The sequence below is a fragment of the Pezoporus occidentalis genome, unplaced genomic scaffold (genome assembly GCF_034315485.1).
Source record: "Pezoporus occidentalis ecotype Australia unplaced genomic scaffold, CSIRO_AGI_Poc_V1 ctg15, whole genome shotgun sequence".
NCBI lineage: Eukaryota > Metazoa > Chordata > Aves > Psittaciformes > Psittacidae > Pezoporus > Pezoporus occidentalis.
In genome coordinates, this window is record NW_026913316.1 from 1606685 (window position 1) to 1628261 (window position 21577).

Here is a 21577-nt window from a genome sequence, read left to right on the forward strand (position 1 = left end):
AAGCATTGTTGTTATTATCCTGAAATATTCAAGTAACAGTTTTGGCTCCATGTGATATTTTGGTTTGGGTTCTTTTTTTATGTATTTATTTTATTTCTTTTTCCTTGAACATTATGAAGTTTATAGTTCCAGACTTTCATCCACAAGCAGAGAATTGCTTGACTCTGTGGGGATGCATCTTTTAAAGGAAGAAGAGGAGAAAAATGTAATGTTGGGAGGCTGTTTAAAACCAAACAGTTGAAAATCTGCAGCACCATATGTGAGCATTTTAAAGTAGTCGTTTTAATTTCACAGTGTTTTAAAATTTGCAGCATATGTTTGTGTGTTGGGATGACTAATTGATGTCCACTAGGTTTTCACAACACTCCAAGGAGCAGAAGCTACACTCCACATTGTGACATTTTGTTTTTTAAAGTAATGGTAATGGAAAGCTGTAGACGTTAGGAGGTGATGGCAAGGTGGGCACTAGGTAGGCATTTTGTCCTAAAGTTCATGTATTTCAAATTGCTTGCAGTTCCTATGAGGTTTATGAAGGAACTAAAGTTAAAGCTGTCTCCTTAATTTCTTCTGAAATTACTTTTCCAGCTGACTGTAATCATCTGAGACGTAGAGGACAGAGGAATGTGTCCTGGAAGTGCATTGGCTTGTTTCTTTGGTTTGGTTTGTTTTTTCTCTGGAGAGAGCATAGCCAGTGTTATCTTTGTGAGGCAGTCTCATGAATGTGCCTTATCCCTGGCCAATTCCTTCTCTGTTCCTAGAGGGGATAAATGGGCTTTCATCCGCTTCTGCTCACCCCTTGTGCTATCTGTAGTGCTCTTCTGTTGAGGCATTTCTTTTACGCCTTTGGTAATCTGGGGTCTAAGCAATTGGCCTTGTTAGTTTCCGCCACCACTAAATTGAGCCAGGGACTAAGGGAGGGCCAGCAGTTCAAATCCAGGCATGGCTATGATAAGACCTACGCTGATTTAAAACAGAAAAACAAACCTCAAACCACTTTTTCTAACATTTGCTTCATCTCTGTGCTTTAGAAAGAGATGACTCAAGAAACTGCATCTTCCTTTCTTCCCCTTCACTTTTCTTTGTTGTCTTGGCGTTTTCCTTCTCTGCTTTCAGAATTTGCAAGTTGGCTGTATTTAAGCAGGATTTTACCCCTCTTTATTATTCACTCTAAAGGTAGGTTGTGCATTCATTACATATACAGTAAAAACTAATGAAGTGATAGGAAACACTGCATACTGCAATTCAACCCTCTCCAGCAATGACATCTGCCACACAAATGTGCTCTTTGTTGTGAGCATCAGCCGTGTTTTGGGCAGACTTCAGTTGTATTTAAAATACAAGCTGCATTCTGGGTCCTGGATGGAGCCATAGGTGTCTCTTTTTCCAGTCAGAAAATGTGCAAAAATGAGAAATCTGTGTAGTTTTAAAAGTGCAAAAATTCTTTTTGACTCTTCATGTTTTCAGAATTAAGTCTCAGTTGGACTTGGTATTCTGCATGAAGCAGGTTCACAGTAACAGACTCAAAGAGGCTGACTACGAGGAGTTAATGCAGGTGAAGGATGAGCTCTTATTTAGCCTTCCATTTAGTTTCACTTGATCTAAAGCGATTTTGTCAGCTTCGCTGCTCTCTAGGAAGAAAGAAGTCCTAGTTGTAGCCTGAAAACTGGGTTATGGTATGATAAGAGAATGAGGTGGAAACTTGCAGTGACCCCATCTGTCGTCGGGTATTAACAACGTGAAAGCCTAGGTTGCCAACAGTCTTTTGTCTGAAAAGTTTATCCCAAAGAACATGTAATTTGTTCATCTGGATGGGTGTAGCATGCAGAGGAAAGACAGGCCACAGGATACAGACTTGACAGGTATGGGTCTTAACAAATTTGCTGATATTTTGCTACTGAAAGCCATTTATTTTCCATTGCTGTGCTGAGAAAAGTACACTTGCAGTGTACTCCCCATCTTTGTGGTCCTAGCAGAGAATTTGTATCCTGATGCTTTTTTGAATACTTGCACAGCTCATATTTTTAAGACCAGTTGGTGTCTCTAAGGTTTACATAGTGTTTCAATCCTGAAAACAGATGCAAGAGGAAAGTAAACCTACAAGCATGTTGATTCAAGGAGAGATGAAGCCTCCAGTATTCCCTCCTAGCTGTTTTCCTGAGGGCCTGCTTTTCTTAGTGAGGAGTTCAAGTGTGGTCCTGCAGCTCCTCAGGAGCAAACTGCCTGCCTGTCAAGGTGCCTGTGAGATCTGGGATCCAATACTACAGTTATTGATCTGCAGTATTGGTCTGCAATTACTGAGCCGAGTATACGATCTTTGCACTTATTAAGATATACCTATTTGAATTTGTCCACTCCACAGAAAAAGCCTGCAGTGAAGGACTGCCATGAGTCCATGTCATATAAAGGTCACAGAATATAGATTACTGTGTAATGAAAGTTTGAAAGTAAATATGCGCACATATATGCATATATTTGTGCATATAAACGTGTATGTAATATGTGGGGTGCATTTACATATGTATATGTGTTTTTTTTAAACTTCAGATCCTAATGCATGGTGAATACATATGGTTCCTTTCTTTAGTCATCCATTTTCTGTCTTGAATTGTAATTTTTGCACTTGTTAGTATTTCTAGGAACAAACTATGTAGCCACAAACCTGAAGCAATGAGAAAGAAGAAACATTTATCATTACATTGTTCCATCTTCCAACAGATGAAAGTAACATTCCCATTGCTTCCTTCTTACACATTAGATATACATTCCTCTTAGGATTTTTTACCATCAGAAATTCAAAGGAAAGAGTGATAGCCATGCCAGCAAGATGGAGGGATTGATCTGCAGTCATATGGTATCTCAGTTTTCTGTTGTTTGATTTCCTATTGATTTTTCCCTGTAGTTACTTTCAATCTCTCTTAATAAAAGATAGACAAAATCATACTGGATGCCCAAGTATATGTAATAGTTATGAAAATTTATTCATCATCTTTAGTTAAGGTTTTGCACTCTGTCTTAAAGCATTTCCATTGCTGAAGGGAAACTTTATAAATAAGGGACTTTGGAGAAGTTTAAGATTTCTTACTGCTTCAGCAGTGACTAAAGACTTGTCAGATGTCTGCCACTGATAATAGCTTTGAAAATATATTTAGTATTTAAGGTGAAGATTCCTTCAAATATTTAAGTTAGTGTTTGACCTTATGCAAAGTAGAATAATTTTATAATAAAGGATCTATTTAACTAATGGATTGTACTGCCCTCATTCATGCATGGAGTTTGACTGATTTTGTTGATGCTTCTCATCTAAGTCCTCTGAAATTTTATCTAAACAGTATGAAACCAGTGGTACTGTTTATTTCAAATCCCTGCTTACATGTGTTACCCCACTTTTTTTTTCTTTACCTTTATTTAAAACATCCATATTTTCACTAAAGTAATCACAGACCTTTTTTCCAAAAAGCATAAGCAGAAGAAGAAACTAACATAGAAGCATTTCATCAGTATGGTGTTAGCTGTTTGAGCTGGATTTGAAAGCTGCTCTCCTGGGATCTATGCAAGAAACAACTGCTATGTTATGTATACTGTGTATTTATTGTATATATAATTAAATATAAAAGGGGATGATAATTTTGTTCCAGGTCTAATATTGTGTAATTAATTGAGCAAACTAATGGACTAGTGAATGGAAGTATCCCATCTTATTTAATCATCTAAATACGTGCATTTTATTGTAGTTGAAGTACAGTTACTATAATTACTTATATGCATGTGCTTAAATTAAAATGTTATGTGTTCTAATTTGCTGGTGGTATGAAGTGGAAAAAAAGATGCCTTAAGGATTCCAAAACCTGACTTACGAGTATAGCAATCGTTTCAAGAAGTTCTATATAAAATCGCTTGGTCTTTTTGTCATGAATTTTACATTTAAGTCAGTAGAAGCCATATAGCTAAAATCATACTGAATTCACTGCAAATCTAGGGCATGCTTAAGGGGCACTTCATCTGAGCAAAGAAATCATTGCTTTGACTATGCCTATGTTAAATGAGAGATGGAAGTGAATAGCTTTTAGTTTATTGCTCGTTTGAAAGCTGGAGGGAAAAATGACCTTTGTCTACCTGCCAAGCTCTTCCCCTCCCCTGCCCAGACTTCCTAAAAATGCACATTTGAAGTCTGGCAGCAGTTATCTTTGATTTCTTTCAGTAGCTTTTCCAAGGTGGTGGTTGTTTTTTTTTTCTTTAACCATGCTTCATTCTTTGTCTTTTGTTTCTGTAATAAATTCCAGCTATTTTTTAAATGTAATAAGTAAAAACTGATGTGGCTTGAAACAGGCCCCAAAGAAAATGTCACTAAATGATGATTGGTACCTAATTCAAAGTCTGATCACTAAGATGTAGTCTTGAGTTGCTGAGTCCTTCTCTGTTGATATATGAATTGGTTAAGTTTCTTTAGTTAAATTTTGAAAGCCTTACCTTTTTGATCTTATTATAATGATACCTTATTGGAAATGGAGTCTAAGTGTGTGTTATAGTGCTGAAAAATAGTAATTGCAGCTTGTAGCAAATTTGTGATCTGTAAATATGAAACCTTGACGTTACGTAATTAAACGAGGAAGATGAAGTTATGAAGTCTCTTAGTACCTTCAAAAATAGTGATTTTTAAGGCATTAGTTAGCTCTTTGCTCTGAGACCAGCATAAAGAACAGAAAATATTTGTTTTCATGGCAGAGCATTGAATAACAGAAGCTTTTCTTAATAGAAGTAATTTTGGGTTTATTATGGGTTTGATTTATTCTACTTTTTTATCTTCTTTAATTGGGGTTTTTTTTGAGCTCCTGACATCAACACGGATGTCAAACAAGCAATTCTTAAGAGACTTCTGGAAAGATTTGTTTTTATGCAGGAGCTAAAAAAAAACAAACAAACCCCCAAAATTGGTCTTCTGTTTTTTTTTTTTTTTCTTTTCTTCAAAGCTGTGTTATGATAAAACACCTTCCATACTCCGAAGTTCCAATTAGGTGTATAGCTACCTAAACATGGAATCTTGCAAAGTTCTGCAGCCCATTGCAAGAGCAGATGAAAATGCTTTTTGAACAGTCTGTCTTGCTAGATTATGTGATGAGCATGCCCACTTATACTTCCCCCAGGTAAGGTACGTGTTACTTCCAAATAGCTTTTATGTTTAAGGTTGAGTGAGTACTCATACCAAGAATAGAGGCAGGAAACAGTTTTGCAAGTATAGCAAAAGAAGGCCTTTTAGATTAATTCACTTTCTGTTACTGTTCAGACTGGATTCAGATTTTATTAGTGAAACTGAGAAGGAGGCATTGATGGTAACGATAAGCACGTGTCCAAGGAAATAGACCCTGCAAAAGCTAAACTTTGGGGTGAGTTTAGCAATGAATTTCTAAGCTGTGCTTTCTGTTTGCTGCACTGCTCTTACTTGCTGGATTTTGAGAAAATCAGGTAAAACATTCCTGACACTTAAAGTCCTTTCCTAAATTCTATATATTCTGTTTATTTGAGTGGTTAGATATTTTAAGCTGGTTATCTTGAAGCACTAAGCTTAATTTGCTTTTGTTTAATTTTCTACAAAGCATAAAAGTACACCGTTACTGGCATCTCACAGAGATCATCATCTTGTCATTTTCCTATTTTACTTCCTTTAGGAGTTGTGAAGGAATACATTCTTTTGTGAAGCAGATTTGGCATAATCCACATGGAAGTCCTGGTTAAAAATAAATAGAATTCATAGTAGTTTGGAGATCGATGTAGCATTCTTTACCTTATGGGTTATGTCTCTGTCATCTTTGGGCAGAATCCTCCTTGTAATAATATTACAGAGAGTCCTCTAAAAACAGAAAAATCTGGTTTTGGCTGATGATCTTTTACCCCGATTCTTTTTCCTTTGAGGATCCTCTCAGCTAGGTTCTGATGTTGTTTTAGCTATTGCAGTCTCATATCCATCTCCATCAAAATCAAAGCAACTCCTTAATAAACAAATTCCAAGGATATAAAATAAGATGTGCTCTTTGTGACTGCTAATTTTCTTTCATTAAAATGCTGACCAGTGAAATAGAAAGTTGCAGCAATATAATGATTTTTTTTTTGCTTGATAAAGATGCTACTATAGATAATGATGCTGCCAGATAAATGCCATTAGACTGAGACATCTTTCAAATACAAATGTCAGGCCTCAGTTACTAAGCATATTGATCCAATAAATAATTTCTTCATGAGTGTGGAAGGTGTTTATTTTTGCAGTAAGGGTAGGCACTATAAGATGATGGTTACTTAGGAGGGTTAATTTCTCTTTTTGCCTTCATGATTAAAGGAGTGTCCACTTGTGACATAACTGTGCAGTGCAACCTTGTCTTGGCAACGCATATACAATAGGAGAGTTTGGATATGTATGTAGGCTAAGATTCATGCTCAAAATGCAGTGTATTTTGACTTACCTATCATTGAAGTATGTGTTTTCCGTAAGAAATGATATCTTCTGCTGGCAGCCAAGCTGGGAAAAAAATGGAGCAGTGGTGCAGGATTGGCAGTTTTTGTAAAGGTCAGAGGTCTGATTAAAAGCTGGTAGCTTGTGGTTTATGTACCTCTGTGACTAAATTCCATTATTAATATGCATTATGAAATAGTGCTTGAAATAATAGTGGTACAGAACTTGACCATCTTGGTTGAAAAAAAAATATTGGATTAATACTAATAATTTGATGATCTAATAAATTTTAGTTAAGCAGGGGAAAAAGCTTTTTTCATAAAGTGACTTTAATATCTTTAAGGCCCTGTCTGTTTAATAGATAAGACATTTTTAAGCAAGGATTGTCTTCCTAGGAAAACAGCTTTACTTTGTAGTAGTTCACTTTTGTCATTTCACAGATATCCTTCATGCAGTTTCAAGTAAACTTCAAAAAAAAAAAAAGAATGTTAAGAGCTTTCCAGACCACTATGTAAGAATGATGTATTTATGAATTATTTTACAGAACCCTGTTTTGCAGCATTATTGATCTCTGTTTCAGAAGAATTATGATTGACAAGGTTCAATAGGTTTGATTTCCATGAGGCTGATATTCCTGTGTGAAATTAAGTTATCAAAGGTACCAAGAGCTCATATTTTTGAATCTTTGTCTCCTTATAAACAGATGTAATGGATAACAGCTTTTTAGTCATCTCAGCTTATTTAAAGCAAAAAAAAAAGACAAACTAGTTTAGCATTCAGTGTTCAGTTTAGTTTTGTCTTTGGTATGGTTTTGGAGAGGATGGGGTGGGTTGTTTTTGGTGTTTTGTGGTTGTTTTTTTTTGTGTGTTTATTTTTTAAATTTTATTTAAGTAGTGGCATTGTGGTCTTCCCCCTCCCCCCCAAAAAAAAAAACCAACAAAACCCTAAACAACCCAAACCCCAGTTTTCCTTGGAAGCAGTGTTTAATTTAGGCAAACTAGTTTTCTAGAAGTGGCTGCACTTCTAAGCCTTTTCAGTTTATGATGTAAAATGTAAGTGGATAATTGGGTCTCTGGGAGACATTTCACAAGAGTTAATATTTCATAAGGTGATGTGTATTGGATGTTTAGAAAATGACGGTCACCACGCTATTTGTGTATACAACTCAGTAGTATGAGTTTGAGGTGCTAATGCTTCCTGTTAAAAGTGAAAATCAAGATACTGGCCACATTGCCTAGAACTTGAATGATTAGGACGTTAATAGTAATTAGGCGTTGCCATTAGCCAAATAGCCATTGAACATAGCTGCAGGATGTCATAGCTGGTAGTCATAAGGAAACACACTGAAGAGAAGTCTTGTAATTCACTATGATTATAGCCAAGTCTGCTCTTGGAATTAATTTCTGCCAGTAGCAGATCCCAGAGATACACATCATCTGCCGAGAATTCCCTCCTCCTGGCTGTTGGAAAATGCAATGCTTGGAACCCGTCAAACACTTTGTGTGTCTCGGTTAGAGAAGGGTAGGCAATAGGTCTTCGAAAAGACATTGCATCCAGGCAACTTGCAGTTGTATAGACTGCTCAGCACTGGGTATATTATGTAGAACATGTACTGCCAGCTGTCACAGCACAGCAGCACAGCAGAAATCGTGTTGTATTTTTACTTCTCACGCATATGTTGTTAGAGATAGCATGATACAGTTTTCACAGCAAAATCCTAGGCTAGAACATAAGAAGTCACATTTCATTGACTTGTGTGTATGAAAAACTCTCCAAACAAAAAAAAACCACCCATCCCCGTCTTACAGATACCATGCAGTCTTTTCACATTTTATTATTTTTTTACAAATACATGTATATCAAGGCTGAACAAATTAATTTTCCTGTCAACATTTTATCACTCCGAACAACAAACCCCTGCCAGACATTCTTATCAGTCATGAATGCTGTGAAGTTCAGGGCCCTTGAAGACTACTTGCCAAGGATGGAGTGGTGCTTGATTTTTCATCTGCTGCCTTCCTTCCCCAAGTAGAAGAGACAGACTTGGCTTTAGTGAGCAGAGCAAAAAATGTCAGATACAAGAGCAGTACATGGAAGCTTTCAAAAGCAGTGAATCAAGATTTCCTGAGCTTTTGTTATGTTTGGGCAATGGTTGTTATTGTAAATTTGCCTGTATTTTGCCAATATTCAAAATGATTTATAAGACATTTTAAATATAAAATATTACAGATTAATATAATATGTGGATAGGAGTTTGGACTACTTTCCCTTAAATACCCTTTGTAGTAACAAAACTGTTAGTCTGTTTGCCAGTGATAGCAGCTGTGCTAAGTTCCTGTAACTAGTATTGCTATTTTTTCATTTGACGTAGAAATCTTACCTTCCTGTATGGCACCTGAGTTAGTTATTAAGTGACAGATATCATCTAGATTAAAACCCAACATATCTGGTCCTCCCATTAAGGAGGCTGTGAATAGTGCATGATAAGCAGAACTTAAATTCCTTGACATTAAGATGAAAATATCAAGAATTCTTATCATTGTTGTGCCATTTTAGTAAACAGCACACATTTGAACAAGTTCACCTTAGATTGGCTTGTAAATGTTCTTGGATGTTGTACATTGCACCACCCTTCTTTTGGGAAAATTTGCAAACTTCCCTCTGTTGATGATTAACACTTTTGTGTGGAGTTGGATAGGTTTTATCTGGACATTGCATCCCTAGTGGAAGATATTAGTGCTGTTGAGAGAAATTTCTTCTACAGAGCCTTCAGGGTTTGTCACATAGGAACTGGGAAGCTGCCTTGCAGTGTGTTGCCTAACTTGGAAGAAGAAAAGAGCCCGAGGCCTTGTAAGAAAGAGCAAGCACAATGTGAATGTTCTTGCTTTGTGATTTGCCTCAGACAAGCCAGACAGAGTAAGTTGCTTTCTTTTGTCTTGTCTGTTTGTTTGCTTTCCACCTCAAGATTGGCTGGCAGAACAGCTTTCATCAAGGCATCCTTGTAGCTCCTGGCCTACTGTCGTGGTTTAAACCCAGTCAGGTAGCTTGTTCACTCACTCTTTTGTCTTGTCTGTTCCCCCCCCCCGCCTGCTCTCCCCTTTCCCCTCGAGAGAGTTCCAGCAACAAATCACCACCGCTACTATCAGCAATGAACAGCTTTCCCAGTTACCCCTCACCCCGGGCATGAAGGCATCCTTCCTCACAGCCTCCCCTCCTCCTGGCCAGAGCATGAGCCTCACAGAGTCCTTAGTAAACATCACTTAGCAACAACCGAGAACATCGGCTTCACCAACACTGTTCTCAAACTGGAAGTCAAAACACAGCACTGTACCAGTTAACACAAAGGAAAAACATGACTTTGCTATGCTTTGCTTTTGCTCTTCGTGCTTACACCTTTATCACTCATTGTTTTCCCATTCCTCTCAGTCACTGTCTAGTGCATAACCTCAGTGTTTAGTTTGGCAGGGCTGCTATAATACTGACTGACATTCTCCTGAGCAACTGTAGAGGAAGATACCAAAATTTTGAAGTAATAAAGTTATGTAGGCATGATTTTGAATAAATGAATGTATGTAAGGTGGGTTGAATGACTGTTGATTCAGTGTTACGATGTGGATTTTTTGTGGTCAAGGCTTTGACTTTATTTTTGTTGATCATTCACTTTTGAGACAAGGGTAGTCTCCAAGCAAAGAGCGTATTTGAACAACCTTTACTTTTGTCTGTTACTAATGTGTTCTTAGCAAAACTTGCAGTAAAGTGCTTCAGTATGTATTCATACCTAGTATTATTTTTTAGAGTCTGTGTTAAAATGGCCTTAAACTTGCTGATGTATAAAATAAATTGTTTAAAAACTAGTGAAAATTAAGACTTTTAAAACAGTACAAAAATAAAGTGATCTTGAGTAGACTATATAATATGCAGTTTACTTGTGCTAGATATTGTTTTTGGAATCATAACAGAAAACTGTATTATGTATAAGTTAGAATTACAACCTACATAGCCTCATGGTCAGTCCGGCCCTCCCCCCCACCCCCGGTACTGTTACCTCATTTGAAAGAAGTAGTGTGTAAATTGACAACCAGAAAGCCTTGCATAGTGTCAGTGCTATATGAAAAGTAAAGGACTTTTGAGTATAGGAGTGGCAAGCTTAGAAAAGCATTGCGTATGGTGTGAATATTTTCAATTTGCCTGGGAAAGGTTTCCCTTTAAACAGGGGAAAGTCTTGTTGGAGCAAAACATTTGGCCTTTAGACACAGTCGAAGTGAGACTCCTCTTCCCTTTTTTGGAATTGTGGTACAAATTTCTGTAATTCATGTATTTTAAGGACCTCTGTTTATCATTTTTTTTTCTTAGGAAAAGTGTGTTTGCAGAGAGAATCTCATCTGCTCTAAGACTTTTTTTTATGCCTGCTACCTTTGCATGAATCATAGAATCGGAGAATCATAGAATAGTTAGGGTTGGAAAGGACCTTAAGATCATCAAGTTCCAACCCCTCGCCATGGGCAGGGACACCTAACACTAAACCATGTCACCCAAGGCTCTGTCCAACCTGGCCTTCACCACCACCAGGGATGGAGCATTGCAACCTCCCTGGGCAACCCATTCCAGTGCCTCACCACCCTAACAGGAAAGAATTTCCTCCTTATATCCAATCTAAAATTCCCCTGTTTAAGTTTGAACCCGTTACCCCTTGTCCTATCACTACAGTCCCTAATGAAGAGTCCCTCCCCAGCATCCCTACAGCCCCCCTTCAGATACTGGAAGGCTGCTATGAGGTCTCCACGCAGCCTTCTCTTCTCCAGGCTGAACAGCCCCAACTTTCTCAGCCTGTCTTCATGCAGGAGGTGCTCCAGTCCCCTGATCATCCTCGTAGGCCTCCTCTGGACTTGTTCCAACAGTTCCATGTCCTTTTTATGTTGAGGACGCCAGAACTGCACACAATACTCCAGGTGAAGGTGATCAATAAGTTTATTACTGAGTTTACTTTTAAGAGCACCACTGGCAATACCACTTGTGAGAACTTTCTTCTTTAGTGAGATATTACTCAACTGGCATCCTGTATTTTGGCTGTTCATGTAATGTTGCGTGAATATATACACGTGTAAGAATTTATGTAATGTACATCTAAAGCATTCAGCAGTCTTACTTGTGGAGAACTGCTTGTTTCTAGGCTGGGAAAAGAATGATGCTTTTCCTCAGGGGGGAAAAAGTCCTTCTGTTCTTTTAATTGGTTGTCTTGAAATGGGCTGGCAAAATCCCGTGTTCTCCCGCATGTGATTCAGCTCTGAATGCCTTCCTTTTCCTCCCATGTATGCTGCAGAGATGTACTATAGTATAGTTTCAACCACGATTTTGTAATGAAGGGCTAGCTGGTGAAGTACTGCTAACGCTCCTTCCTGTTTCTCTTCTGCATCTTCTGTTGCTTCACCCTGATAAAAGGCATCTCAGAAGGAAAACTATCCTTGCTGTCTGAAATTTCTTTGTGACGCTGCATCCTCCTTTTTCTCTGTAATTTTCCTGACTGTCCAGACAGTTCTTCGAAGCAACTTATGTAACATGTGGCTCGCTCTTGCGGTTTCATTACTTTTAAAAATCTATTTGCTTAACTTTTCCAGACATCTCCAGAAGTTGTTGTGCTGCAGATGGTGGCATTCTTCAGGTGGCAGAAGGGGGGAGTGTTTAAAAAAATGACAGTAAATAAAAGGCTGAAAAAGCCCAGTATCTTCCTTTCTTTTTAAATCTGAAATACCAGAAGCTCAGTTCTCTTACGTGCCTCAGACTTAGTACCAGCATCATAAGAAACCCTCAGAACCTAAGTAGTCCCTCTAGATATACTGCATCCTTTTGTCTCTTTCGTGTTTTGGACAGAGATACATTTTTTCAGTTTCCCTTTGTTACTTATTTTTATATGTATATTTTTCTTTTTTCTTGACAGTTCAAGGGTTTGTGTATGTATCAAATGAGGAAACTTATGATCTTCTGTTGATGCTTTCTTAATACTTTTCTGTGGCCACATGGTTTAGTAAAACATTAATTTTACATTTGGTTAGAGATAGTTTTATCTAGTCCTAAAAGACTGCATTCTAGATTCAGTTTATTGAAAAGACAAAGTACTTCCACTAGAATACTGGAAAGACCAAATAATGGGATATGCCAGAGAGCCATCACCAGCGATTGTTAGCTTTGTAAGGTGACAAAAATCGTACTCATCTGCTACATAGATGCCAAGAAGAGCAGGAACATCTGCCTTCTTTCCATACCTTGTCTTAACTAAAGCACAGGAGCAGGAATAAGAGAGACAGTTTCAGAAAGTATCTGTTTCCAGAGCACAGATTGTTGAATTTCCAGTTTTAAGAAAAAATGACTAGGGGGGACAAAGGCTGGAGTGCTCATGTGCAACCTGCAGGTATTCATCCAACCCAGAAAGTGGTGTCGGTTTAGGGGTATATATTCAGGATTTTGTCACTTTTTTGTATTTTTTCCTTCCCTCCTGAGGGATGCTAGGAAAAATGATGCAAAGTTCAGGGTTATCTTCTTTATTAGGGGCTCTCATAGCCAAAATTTGGAGAACTACAGGTTGGAGTCAGTACTAATTAGGTTGTTAGAATTAGTCTGGGCTTGAGAGTGTGTATTTATACATTTCCTTCCTTCATTTATATGTATGCACACATGAAATACAAAATGAGGAGAAATACTAGACCCTGTGAAAAGCTGCATATCCATTATTTGGGTCTCTTGTACTCCCAAGGTCATAGATCAGAGAAGGAATAGGGTCATGTTTTCACAGAATCGTAAAATGGCTTGGTTTGGTTGAAGGGGCCTTAAATTTCATCCAGTTCCAACCCCCTGCCATGGGCACGGACACCTTCTCTTAGACCAGGTTGCTTAAAGCCCTGTCCAGCCTGGCCGTGAACACTGCCAGGGATGGGGCAGCCACAGCTTCTTTGGGAACCTGTGCCAGTGTCTTGCCACCCTCACGGTAAAGGAACTTCTTCCTTACATCTAACTGAAACCTCCTTTTCTTTCGGTTTAAAACTTTTGCCCTTTGTCCTGTTGCTACAGGCTCTGGTATATTGAAAGGCTGAAGTAAGGTTTTCCTGGAGCCTTCTCGTGTCCAGGCTGAAACACAGTAACTCTCTCAGCCTGTCTTCATAGGGTAGATGTTCTTTACGACAATGTTTGACAAATTTTTCATGTGATTTTGGAGAAGTTTCTTTTCCCCTCAAGTAGTGAATTATACAGGCTGATCAACTGTACCAAGTTTAATTTCCCCTTTAAAATACTTATAGCCTCAAAATCTACAATCACACATAATTTATACTTACATTTATTTGAAATATTTTATATATTTTTATAAATAAAAGACAATTGCTAAATGATGAATTAATATCAGAGGAAGTTCTGTTTCTGAAAAACTAATTATTTGAAGTAAGTACAGATTTGTAAAGAATAGCAGAGGTAATTTAACTTTTTAATTTATAGTGATAAAAGCCTGGAAGGAGAAAACAAATAATAGTATACTGTAAATATTTTCTTTAATGTATATAAGCCAATGACTTGTTTCTAATTTACTGGTAATATTAAGCATGGTAGCTAATTGACTGATGATATTAAGCATACTAGCTGTGTCCCTGATCAGAATGAAATCTGATGATGTGAATTATGTTTGCTGGTGGAAAAGTGAAGCAGGGTCAAAACATGATGTGCTAAGTCATAATGAAACGTCTTTCTCTTAGCAAGCCGTCCTGGTGGTATTGCTGAATGTAACCATGGAGCCTGGTTGTTGAAGAATTAATGTTAGCAGGCAAGGTAATGTAAGAAAATAACAGAAAATGAAGTGAAGCCTGAACATTAAGTGAAGCCTGTTGCATTGTCGGTGGCGATGCTGGGCTTCGCACCAGGCTTCTGCTGCACTGGCCTTTATATAGCTGTGAACTTTTTCCTCTGGTCAGAAGAGAGGAAAAAAGTGTGCTTGAGATTTTCTTTCTCTCCCCAAACTGTTGCTAACAGCAGGTACCCCAGCTTTCACAGTAATTGTTTTCCTCAAAGTTACCCAAACTCTGTGGAAGTGGTGAAGTGGTGACAAAGAGGGACATTTGTTTCTTGTCAGATTGACTTGGTTGGTTGAAATACTGCATGTTTAGTGTGTAACTGATTGTGGGGAGATCACTGCCAAATCCTAATCAGACTCGGATTATAAAACCTCTTTGAAACAATTTCCCTTTTTCCTCTTTACCTTTTTCCCAGTGGTGCTTTTATGAATTACTGATGCGTGTGTGATTCTTTTATCTTATTAATATTGAATGTGTATGCTCTAAATATCATCTTAGGTAGCAAAGCCAAGGGAGCTGTGTATTTTGGTTCACTGCTTTGTACCGCTGTACACTTTCTAAAGCAAAACAAAGAAACTGCATCTGCTCAGTTTGTTTGTGTTTTTATAGTCTATAAATATATGCTAGGTAAAAAGCCAGAATCGTTGTTCTCATTTAAAAGAATTGTCTTTGAGGGACAGTTTCATAAGATGCCTTCATTTATTTTGTATTGAAGTGCATTTCTTAGTAGAGTTACTCTTTTTGTGCAAGCTTGAAAAAGCCCTGATGGCATTTAAACCAGTAGAATACATTGATTTATAGAATGTTACTCTTAATATTACTTATTTTTTTTCTCTTTTGGAAGGGATGAATGTAAATGTACCCTTCCGATTTAGGATCTAGTTTTTGAATTCACTATCTGGATTTTAAATTCTGTTCTGACTTCAGTAGTACTGCTGTAAATCTGGAACTTTTTCATTAGAACTGATGATTCTAACTTAAAATCCTCTGTGACAGAGCACTGCTTTTGTTATACTGCCAGTCAGAAATTGATGCAAAGTAACCATATCAGTTAGGGTCCTTATTGACTCACTTACACAGAGATAGCTTAAAAAATGTTGCCAGCAATACCTTTCATTAATCACTTTATTTAGATTATAGTGTGTTTTCCGTCCTCTTCAGTTACTGTTCGCCATCTTCCTGCAACATCTCTGTGACCCTTCCTTCTTCCACTTTGTCATCGTGGAGATCACTGTCTTCACCTGTGTTGAGCCTGTCTATTGAAAGAAGATAAACTGGGCAAAGATAAACTGGAGGCAAGCTTTCAGTATGCCCACTGATGTTTTAATGTTACTGGAATGAGATGCCTTTGTAACTGCCCATGCAGTTCAGCACATAACTGTATTTTAACAGCCTATGAACTGTGCATGTTGTATGGACTCTGATGGCAGATGTTGCTAGCTGCCATGGTGGTACAGAGCCTAAAAATTGCTTTCACGGGAAAGGAAACATGATTGCTGCGGAATTTTTTGTTTTACTTTTCAAGGCTGCTCAGGTGGTAGCTTCTGTTGTTGCAGATTTTCCTGGAGAGAATGTGGGTATGTCTTGCATGTTTGCATAGTAGCCATTTGACAGAGCCCAGTTTGGCTACTCCTGTGGTAAGGATGAGTTTTGTCCACTGTTTGTAGCTTTACCTCTCCTCACACTGGTAGAGAAATTTACATAAAGTAAATTATTCTGAAGAGCCAGGAAAATCTGATGCTGCTTGCTTTCTGTTTGTTAGAATTCTGTTGAAGACCTGAAGGTATATTTTTGATTTGTAGAGAAAAGACATTGTGTTAATTCATGCGTAAGTTTTGGGTTTATCATTTACCTCAGCTGGATGCAATAGATATGACCAATCTTTTGAAGTTCCAGTTTTTATTTTTCTCTGTCTCCAACCCCTTCCAGTTTTCACTTGTGATGTGTTCTGTTTGGTTACTGGATTTTCGGTGGCTTCTTTTGAATTTAGGGCAGGACTACTCAAGAATATGTGTTGGTTTTCCATTTGTGCTTCATAGTGTAGATTTCAAAATTCTTTTTCTTACATGATTTCTCCAACTACAGTTTTATCTACTCAGAGCTGCTGCAGCAAAATTTGGTAAAGTTCATTCTGCAAGGGAATGGTAAATAAAAATCAGTGCCTAGTGTAAGTGCTATTTTCACATCAGCTTAAGAAAACTATTACTTTAGCTGCCTGAAGTGTCCTAACCTCATGTTGTTTGGAGGCGGTCTTCACTGTAGCCTTGTAGACATAAAAGCTTAACCAGTGCTCAGGTAGTTCTCTTGATGTCAACATACTTCAGCTTGTCTGATGCCTGCCTTCCTGTGCTTCGAGTTACAGCACTGTAATCATTACTGCATTGAATCAGAAGTCTAACCCACCCTAAAATGGAGGTTGATAGGTACCTGCTCTGTTGTGAATGAGAACATGTGCCTACACTGCATCATCTCAGCTCTGCACCATCAACCGTGTGGGTTCCTGCTGGCATGATGGCTGGCCTGTCGCAACAGATATGGGGGCAGGAGAGGAACAGGAGAATTAATAAAGGGAGAAGGGATACTGGCAGTACTGCCTCATAAGGATATAAAGTAAGCAGAAACTGAAAAGGAAAACAGAAGGGAAGGTTATGTACCCTTCAGCAGAGGTTAGGGATTTATTATTTTAATTTGTAAAAGTGTTACATTGCAAGTGTATAAGTACATCAGACCAGGGTCTTAAATTTAGCATTATTAAGACAGAAATTCCTTATGTAGACCTATCATGTGCTAGCTTTTTTATGTTTTACCTGTAATTTCGTAAGATTTTTATCCTTTAGCAGTACTGGTATAGGCTGTTAGACAGTGAGTACAGGATTTCTAATCTCATGGAATAAATTCACAGACAGTTTTGTAAAAGCTGGAATAGAAATTTATTCAAACTAGCTTAGTGAAGCAAATTTGGGGTTTTGCTGGAAAGAGAACATCTTGTACATCAGAGAACCAAATTACGTATCTGATTATTTGAGAATTTGCATAGAAATAAGAAATTATGCAGAAATCAAAACATAACACTCATTGGAGTTTGGACAAGGGCAGTAAAAAGACTGGGAGTTACACAGAGTAGAAAATGAAGGCAGAATCTGTGATTTATTCTGCTTCTATTGATATTATGTTCAAAGAAAGATTATTTTCTTTATTTTTCTTTAACCTCTTCCCTTTTGCATATGCTTTTAAATTGGATTATCCATTGTACATGTAACTTTATCCTTTAGATATCAGTGGTAGTACTGAGTATATACAGATCCACATCACTGATTGCTTTTGGAGGTTTTTTTTTTTTTTAATGTATTTTTACCTTCCAAAAATGTTTGTTTATGCTTGCACCTCTGAGCAGTGCTCAAGTGGATTTTAAGTTAAATTCTTCTTGAAACACAGCTCATAGGTAAAGTTTATGCCAAGGGAATTAAGAAAGCTGTTAGCCTATAAAAAGTGGTTGTAGTTGTAGAAAACATGGATAGTATATATGCTCTTACCCACTTATAGGCAGCAGATAAGAGAATAGTGCCAAAGAAATTTTAAAGCCACCCACAGGCAAAGAACCGTCATAGTATTACAGATAACACCAGTGAAATGTTTTGGAAAAAATGACTGAATTCAGACTAGAAATGATTTTTTAACTTTGCTTGTGCCATTCCCAACCAAATGAGCAGTGTGATACCTCCTTTGAGTTTCATAGGAGAAAAAATGAGATAGGCTCTCTGAATTAATTCTAATCACGCTGAAACGTATTTTTTGCGATGATAAGTACAAAATACGTGAATCTTTCTTTTTTTAGAAATAATTTTTATGTCTTCCTGTCACTGGATGTGACTTTTTTTGTGGATGTTAGTTGATCTTACAGATGTTAGATGAGGTCATGCGTAAAGAGACGATGTAGAAGAAGGAATGAAGGTGAAGGGAGAGGTATTCGTTTCTGAAATAAAAATGATGATGAGTATTCTGTGGCAGGGTGTGTAGGAAGGGCAAATGTACATGAATTAGGGACATATTAAAGTAACTTAAGGCATTTAGAAAGGGAATGCTTGCTCTCAGTACTTCAGAGTTATTCTGAAATAAATATCATAGGATGAGAAAAGTAAACATCAGTTCTGGAAAAAGGATATGGTAGGCAAGTCTATATGGAAATAAAAAGCAAATGACATTATAGTGATGCTGCAAAGCAAATCCAAAAGGCAGCCCCAGCTCCCTATACTTGCAGGGACTTAGGACAGAGTGGTTGAACTTGCTGTGGTGAAGGTCTAAATAGGCTCAGACATCCCCACTGGTGAAAAACTTGAAGTCATAAGTAAAAGCCTTTGAGAGTCTTCCGTATTCTCTGGGTTGAGTTTGAGGTAGCTGTGAAACATCTGACGAATGACTAACTAAAATAAAATTAACTCTTTGTGCTAAGGACAAATCTGTACTGAAAATGTTTGTGTAATCTTAGTTAAAAAAGAAAATTTATTAGATTTGAGGGCAAGGCACAGTGCATGAGCTGACAGCCAAGGCAAGGGAAGTCATAAAAGGACATCATGCAACTAAATTAAGGGACTATTAGCCTACAGGGTGATAATGGACTTCTTCATGAAGGAAGTTACCTGTTGACAACAGTACAGCTGAATCATAACAAAGTAAAAATATAGTTGCAGTTCACAAGTAGAGGCTTGTAACAGACAGAATGTGGGATCACCATGGAATAAGGAATTGCCAATTAACGATCAAAAGCAAAAAGGATTGCATTTACATGAAGAGGAGGAGAAAAGATAAATAAAAGCAAAAAAAACTTTATGAATACAAGCATGAAGTAATAATACAGAAGCCTTTCTAAAAGAAGGAAATTATTTTTTTTGTGAACTGTAAGATAATCAGTGACTCTCATTTCATTCTATCTATAGGACAGAAATATAATTTTGTGATAATTAAAACCCCCCAAAAGGCAGAAAATACTTATTTTCCAGCCAAGCTTCTTTACTAGTAAGGTATTTACAAGGTACCTTTGAAAATGGATTTTTGTGGAAATTTGCATGACTCATCTACATCCTCAGGGTATAAAAGAGGGTGGAATAAGAAAATTATTTCTTTATGTCAATTTTAGTGATAGAGGAAGTACTAGCTAGCACTAGAAGTACTAGCATTGCACTAAACAAACCAAAAAAGTGATTTTTTTATATATAGCTGAAGTAGCGTTATTATATACTGTATTTCACAACTGTGTGAAAGTGCTAAATGCTTCATAACAATTAAATCAAAGCACTAACTTTGCGGTTGTTTTCATTGAGAAGGTACTTGGAGAGCAAATACTCCTGGAAGATGAATACATGAAAACTAACATGGTTTCAATAAGGGTAAATGAGGTTCTTCTTGCATAGGGAATGATAACAATTAATGTCCACCTAATGAATGTTTGTATGCCTGATGATGACCACAGCACAGCATTTCCCTAAGGAAATACTCAACATGATGAACATTTTGGAGAAAAGTAGATCCCAAAGCTTTTGTGAAAGTGGATTTTATTCACTGTTGGAGGGACACATGCAAATCCCTGTTCTTCAGTTGTTTTCTCCAGCTTTAATGTCTGTGAATCCTTTTCAGTGAAAAGATATGAGCCAATATGCCAAGGTTATCTTCTATGACTTCCTGTATATTCTCTGATTTTTCTTTCACTTTCTTGATTAACATTCTAGAAATTGCTTTCAGGTGCTTTATTACTCCGCAGCATCCTGTTTCAGCTCTTTCTTCAGAGGAAGCCACTTTTCCAGGCCACTGTATGTCAGCCCTGGTGGAAATCTTGCCTTATTTATTGGTCTTACCAGTCCTGCTCTCTGCGTGGTCTTGTTAGCAGCTTTGAAAATGACTGGCTGTTGTCACTAGTAATTTCATTGTTTCTCTGTATTGTGACAATCTGTTGACCACACAATAAGCGCAATTCACCTCATGGCAGTAATGAGTGCTGCATTACTTCAGTAAATGGTTTATTTGCCGTATGGTTTCCAAGCAGACTTGCCAGACTTCCCAGGTGGGACCCCCTTACAGTTCTACAACCTCTGGACTGATTGATTTCCACCAAAAACTGTTTCTGTAAGCACTTTAGGTTCCTGAAGTACGGTTTCAGCATACAGAAGGATATGGATTTCTGTCCGATTATGTTTTAAATATCTGATGAAGAAATTAGCTTGTAAGTGTTGACATCCTAGACTTCATTAGCTATTCTCCTGACCTTTGCTAATTACAAACTAGTTCTTTTCAAGTAAGCTATGTATTGTTTTTCTTGATCTCTTAATAACACTCATTTCCCGACATATTTCCCTCAGATCTAGTTGCGGTTATTCATGTTGGATATAAGCTTTATGGCTGTGAACACCTCTGTTTTCTGGATCATTACGTGCTATTACATATAGTGCAGAGTTTAAAATCAGTGCAGAAATACGAGGTTTAAAGATCAGACAGTATTCGTACAGATCCTAGAAGGACCTAACTCTACCTCATCTGGAAAAACTACTGCTCCATACGGGCATATTTTTACTGACAAAGGGCATTTATTTTAAGTGTATATGAAGGGTTTCTAAACTTCTGTGGTGCTTTGTCCATTCACAGAAACACAGAATTTATTTAGTATAAAAGTGTATAAAACTTTTTGCAGTAAAATCTGGTATTTTTTTTTTAGAAGACTTTTGAACAATTGCAGTTCTTTGTGGTGCTTATATTTTCCTAAGATTACCGCTTCATATTTCTTTTGGAGGTCAGTATTACAGAATACATTCCCAAATCACTCATCTTTTTTCCAGTATACCATCTTTTATACGTGCTTTGTTGAAATTCTCTTTCCTGTTCAGTGTAGTCTGCCCAACCAGCTGATCTCTAGGTTTGTAATTGTAAAGGTTATGTCAATAGGCAAATAATAAGCATAGTAAAATGACAGGGGTTTGTTGCCTCATTTTCTTAACAAAGTCACCAAAAAGTAAAAATAAAAACCCGAAACGAACCCAACAAAAGGGAAAGTGTTTTGAAGTAGCACTTTATATTGAATAAAAAATAGTATTTCTACATATCTGCAAATGCACGTGAAATATTTACCCAGGCATTTGTAAAGCTTAGCTTTATAAGGCTGTTCCATTCATCTACTCATCTTTGTTATAAATAATCTTTGGTGTGTGTCTTTCGATGTACCTGTTTTCATACTGTAAACTGTTCATGAGTGAGAAACTTAGTCCCAGAAGAGAGAATTCATACAGTGCCAATTCCGTAGCTGTGTGAATCTTTGCAG

General features: G+C 37.4%; 1 protein-coding gene across 4 annotated transcripts in view; it reads left to right on the forward strand.

The window, feature by feature from the left end:
• CTNND2 (catenin delta 2) overlaps positions 1-21577 on the forward strand; it is a 655439-nt gene that overhangs the window by 79086 nt on the left and 554776 nt on the right. The window lies entirely within an intron of this gene.